We start from the raw sequence: 6,263 nt of genomic DNA on the forward strand, positions 1-6,263 counted from the left end.
AATAACTTGTCCAGACAGTTGCAGGAGAAAATATCCACGAGCCTTTGTTGTAGACTCCAAGTATTCAGCCTTCTTTGGCTTTCACTTACATTAAAGTTTAACATACTGGTATAGCAATGGATGGGTTTTAATAAAGAAAGCTCAGCACCTCCTTTCCTCCTCTACAATTCATTTTAAAACCATATGGAAATAAACCAAGGATTTCTAACCAGACGAGCAAAGGCAAAGCTTTCCTAGTGCTTTGTTCAAATTAAACCACTTAGGGGGAAGAACACCTTGAGTAAATACTTTATTAGTCATCATGAAGCTATAAAAACTCCAGTGCATTAACATTGCATGCTGCAGTATGGTGACAGCACAATCAATACAAAGGGTTGCTCTTGGTGTGCTGTGGATGCTCTTTACAATATCAGCCCTAAAAGTGGCAAAAGTTATTTAGATACTTATCTGGTAGGGAAAAAAAAATATACCTGGCTCCCTTAAGAAACTTCTGCTCAGGAGAAGCTCTTTTCATATTCCTTTGTCAGTTTATTTTAGGCAGGAAAGGTGGAGTCAGCTTTAAAGGATTTAACACAGCTCCTGGCCCAACGGTTCCAATCTGAGCTGATGGGAGAACAAAGCTCAAGACATTCAGACTGCAGAACCTGTGGACACAGCCTTTGATCTTTTTACTCAATGAAAGTGGGTTTAAGTATTGAAGAAGCTGCTTAATAAATAATATACACTTTAATCAACACTACCTTTTTCAGGACAGCAGTATTTTTTTTTCCCCAGAGATGATGAACTGGCTTTAAAGGTCCATGGGATTAAAACTGCTTCCAAATTCAGCTTAGAGTCTTAGTGCTGGTGCCACAAGCCTGGGGCCAGCCCAGAGCAAGGAGGCTGCTCAGGGGGAGCCCTGGGAGTGCCCAGGGAGCCCAAGGAGAGCAGGACCAGGGCTCACCCCCCCCAGCAGAGCAACTGCCCAACATCCCTATCCCCTGCCTAGCCATTTTTAGACAGATTTATGGCCACACGTCTTAAAGAGAGGGTTGGAAGGAGGAGGATTTGATACCTGGCAAAGATTCCTTTTTCATTTCAGCCTCCCAATGCAACTCACTTATCTAGATTCCATGAAGCCATTACCTCCATCCTTCCAACTGGAAGGCAGAGCCAGGGAGAGGCTGGGTAAACACCAGGAGAAACAACTGCATTTGGCTTGCTGATTTTATTTGCATACCAAACGCCACTTTAAACAAACCCCCTGGGACTGTGTGTGAGCCCAGCTCATTATTCCCAAGCTGCTATTTGATGACTGAGCCTGGCCTTTCAATAAACACCTGCAGAGAGAAAAAAGCCTTGAGTCCCACTGAATAAAGGGGAACCTGAAACACAAACTCAGAGGAATTAATACCACAGCTCTTTCAAATTGCTCACTTGCCTTTGGCCTTAATCTCCCTTAGAACAGGTCCTAAAATCAGGGCTGGTTTAGAGCTGCTTGGGAACAAAAGAACTGCCTAGAAATATCCAGTAAAAAACAGAGAGAGCAGGAGACTAGGAGGAGTCTGAGCAAACTGTGGTCGTGTGGTGAGCAAAGTGAATTAGACATAGCCTGCATTTAAATCTATTTTTTTTCCCATTCCCTGCCCTTTGTCTGGAGAGGGAGTTTGGGGAGAGTGTTGGGTGTTTTTTTTTTCAATACTACGCTAACCTGGCAGCTAAATAAATGGTGAGAGGTTTACTCCCCCTCCTCTTCCCAGCCTTGTGGCTCTCAAAATTCCAGCCATCAGGTTTTTGAACACTTTGGAAGCTTTTTATGCTTGCAGTCAGAGCTAAATCTTGGATGGAAGGTCCCCATCTGCAGAGGCTCAGTAGATTCATGCTGGGTGTGATATATATTCAGGGAGTTTCACAGAAATGTGGGTGTGAGCCTTCTGTCTCCCTCATTCCTGGTTTTTTTTCCTGAGAATATCCCAATCTTTTTCCTCACTATACTTCCAGTGTCTCTTTCTGATGTACTTTACTAAATTCAGCTACTTCAGAGTTGATCCATTTAAAGCCAGAGCTGTAAGCACCAGACATTTAGTGACACCTAACCAGCCTTTCAGAGCATTTTCATGGCCCTGATAAATCAGAGAGCTGTTCATCTCTCATTGAGCTACGTGGTTATCCATAGCAGGCTCTACCTTTCTGGGAAGGGACAAATATTTGGAAAGAGAAGTTACCTTTGCCTGTAAAAAGCCCCCAAAATACTGTTTTCCAAACCCAGAATCTACAAGCTGCATCCTTCATGTGGCTTCAAAAATGGTATCACTCTTTTTAAGTGAGAAAACATCTATTTTTATTTTATCAACACCTATTCCAGGTTGATTTTCCCCAAATCCCAAGGACCTTTTATTGGTATTCAGTGACCAAGGTGAAGTGAGGGTCTGTTCAGCCCAACCTCCAGTGGCTATTTATGCTACAAGGAGTTGAACTGGTAGATGCTGAGTAGATTGAAAGAGAAGCCAAGTTCTGGAGCACTACAAGGGGATCCTTCCTCAGCTGAAGCTACAGGGGGGGTGTAAGCACTTTGCAAATGAGTGACTATGCCAAAGAAATGGTTCATTTGCTGGGTTGCTCTCCATAGTGTAGATAAATAAAACCAGCTAGCAGCAGGGCTCCTTTATGGCAAAATAGTCTCTGCAGTTTATGCACAACGCATGAAAATTTGGCCCCATCTGAGGCTGTGAAGCAGCCAGGGGGTTGAAGTGCAGCACGTTTTGCCAGCAGCTCTCAGCAGCAGGTGGGGCCCTGCCAGGGTTTGAGCAGCTCAGGAGGCACAGCAAGAGAGAACTGGAGTGACACAGAGCCCCTGACAACCCAGTGGCCATGGAGCCACTGAAACCCTGAGACTGTTGGGTCAGAAAGTCCTTTCTGAGAGCATCTGGGCATCCCTCTCACCTTCCCCAGGAGGGGACTGGGGGTGGAGCCTCCTGACTTCATGGTTCATCTCCTCAGAGTCCTGGAGGCGTCCAAGAGGCATGTCCAGACCTGAGCAGCTGTGGATTCCAAAATGAACCAGAGGCTTTGTGTGAAAGAGGACGCAGGTACGGCGATGAGAAACTCGTTTAGGCTCAACAAAAGTCCTGCCAAGGATGGGTTTGTGCTTAGAAAGCTTCTGAGAGTCTCCCAAAGTGGTATATATAAAACGCCTGAAGAAAATACCAAGGTATTTTAAAATAAAGACCAGAGAAACTCTTGCAGGGAGGCAAAGCTCAGCATAAAGAGTGGTGGCTTGGGGTCTCTAACAGCTCTCATCCTCTGCAGCTTCTCCCTGCTGGCAGTGCAACATCAGTGAGCTGGGGAAGTGCAGCAGGGTCACTGTGGCCATTCCAGCTTCACCAGGGTGCAGACAGGACTGGGGACTCTACAAAAAAAACAAAGAGCCATGGGAGCAGAGTGCCCAAATCAAACTGGAATTCAATGGGATTTGGGTGCTCAACACCTTTGAAAATGCCACAGATTATTGGAGAACCTGCATCACTCTGCTAGTGAACCAGTCCAGGTGACTACCTTATAATGGCTTCATTCCATAAGAAAAAGGAATTCCACCCTCACCCTTTCCTTGGAGTTTGACCATTGAGTGCCCAGGGAAGACACTTTGCATTGTATGGTCACCTTTTGCTGTAGCAACAGGCAAGAGCAACACCTTGGCAGTAGCTTATCTCTAAAAAAAAACCCAACAAAAGACTATTTTTCATTCACAACTCCCACTCCTGCTGGTGTGCATCTTGAATTTCCTAGGAATTTTGGAACTGGGCTATCCTGGCCAGGAACTGAAGGCCAATCAGGCAGGAAACTGAGACAAATGAAATCATGTGTGATTCATTCTCCTGTGAGTAAAACCAGCACCTGGCCCCTGTGCCTTACACTGCTTTGGGTTCTTTTTAAAGTTCTTGTCCAGTGCTGGATCCAGCTGCCAAAATGGTGAGAGCAGAGCCTCAGGAGCCACCTCTGTGTGTCCCTGTGATGACAAAGAGTTTTGGTTTCTCTCACTGAGCTTATTTTAAACTATTTGTAGCTCGTGAGCATCAGCCCAAACCTCTTTCAGTGCCAAACCTGTGGCAGTAGTTATTGGAAGAAGTTTGGGTGCCTGTAGCAATTCATTTCATCCTCTATGACTCAACTGCTGCTTCTTAGTTCTTCTATCACCACTTCCTCCAGCTCTTTGCCAGTTCCTGTGAGTTATTCCCTTGTGTTTGTTCCTGGGCATCAGTGCTCTTGAGAAAGCTCCGTGGTCCCACCTGGCTGGGAAAAGCCCAGGGAACAGGAGGGAAGGGCTGGAGCACGAGAAGGAGCATTTTTAGAAACAGCACAGAAAAAGGCAGAAGCAGGCAGGGAGTGTGACCCTTCTCCAGCAGCTTTTCCCACCTACTCCCTCTTGTTCTGCAGGCAGTGGAGCTCCTGGCTGCAGGGTGATCCAGCTCCAGCAGCAAGGAGTGGACCATGGCACAGCAGGCTCCAGCTCTGCCCCAGTTCCACCAGCCCTTGGGGTTCAGGGGTCACCTCGACCAGGAGACACCCATTCCCACAGAGAGGGAGAGAGAGCTCCTGTCTCTGGAGCTGGGCTGTGGGAAAGAGGAGCAGTGGGAACAGCCCATGCACAATGGCTGTTTGCTTTGCTGCTTTCTCACCTTTCTTTTGGCCACTGCCACACCTTAGGCTGGGGGTTGGGTTTTGGGGAAGCTGGGCTGGCTGTGTGTAGTTACCCCAGGGATTGGCTGCTGCTGAAGTTGCAGCTCCAAATCACATCCAGGCAGAAGAACAAAGCATCAGGAAGGGCTCTGTAAAAAAAAAACCAAAGCAGCAACCACAAAGCAACAGAGGCAGGTGAAAAGGGAGAGAAAGGGAGTGATTTTTCCAGGCAATATTCCCAGTCCCCTCAAAATACAAAGCTAAGGTGAAACCCTTGGAAGTTTTCCACAGATTTCACTGGAGTCCAGGCCAAATTCCCTTTTCTATGATTGACAGATCTTACCTGTCACAATTCCTGCTCTCCTGAGGGGATGAGCTCCTGTCTCAGTTGAGTTCAAGCAGCGTTGTAGGTGCTCAGCTACACCAAAAACTGGTCCTGTTATGAGAAACTGGTTTGGTGAAATCACTGTGCAGAGCCTTCCCCTGGTGATGCAGGTATGGAGGTGTAAATCTGGGATTTAGCTGCTCATCTCAGCCACTCTGTTTTCCCACTGAGCTCCAAGAAACACTCGTGGGAAGGGGCTGGATCAGCCTCCTTGTGCACACAAGGCAACGGGCACTTGTGCTGAGCCTTCCACAGCTGTAGGGTGGGTTTGAGTGGCCTCAATACAAAACTATTAAAAAAAAACTATAAAAAAAAACCCCTTGGATTTCATATTTGAACCTAGAGGGTTTGTCTTTCAGCATTTGGGCTTAATCATTAATTTCCCTGTGTCTGTGGCTGCGTGCCTGCTGTGCAGTGGGAGCCAGGGCTGCACTGATAAGCTGCTTTGGGAAAGCTGATCTGTGTTGCACTGATTCCTGTTATTTTTTGGTATTACCCAAGCCATGAGTGCAGCTTGACTCTGGGTGGGGACCACACAACTCACTTCTGGGAGGCCCAAGGAAGCAGAGCTTAATAAACATATCCAACTGATGGGTAATTATCCATTACTGTTGAAGTCCATAGCATGTAAATACTGTTTTTTTCCATTGTAGAGGTGAGAAAATGAGAGAGTGTGTGAGTCCCCCCCCTTCTCCCAGTGGTTTTCTTGCAGAACCAAGGGGAGATGATGCTTTCTGACTCCTACAGCTCTGCTGCACACTCAGGAAAATCCCTACATGTGACTTAGCCCTTTCTAGCTGCCTCCACAGAGGTGGTGTAAAAACCTCCTGAAAAAGCACTCTCTGTTAAAAACGCTGCTACTGTTGGAAAACAGCAGTGCCAAGCTAGGAAAAAAACACCCCAAACCCATACTGGAGTTGCCCTTTCCTCAGCTCCTGAGCTATTTGTGTGTGCAGAGGGAGGTGGTGAGGGAACCAACCTCCAAACATGATTAAAACATTGTTTTCTGAGAGACGTGCTGTTCTGACCTTCCAGTGAGCTATGAAAAAGGGCACTGGGAGCACATGGAACCACCAGCACATGAGTCATGCCTAAAAAATCTTTGAATGAAAGAGATTGTCTAGATAGTGCTGCTCTCCCACCCCCAGCACCCAGGGAAAGCTCCTCTGTGCTGCTGTCACCTCATGGCTGGAGCTGGTGCCCAGTCCTGGCTCTGCTGACT

The sequence above is a fragment of the Merops nubicus genome, unplaced genomic scaffold, assembly GCF_000691845.1.
Source record: "Merops nubicus isolate BGI_N331 unplaced genomic scaffold, ASM69184v1 scaffold1048, whole genome shotgun sequence".
NCBI lineage: Eukaryota > Metazoa > Chordata > Aves > Coraciiformes > Meropidae > Merops > Merops nubicus.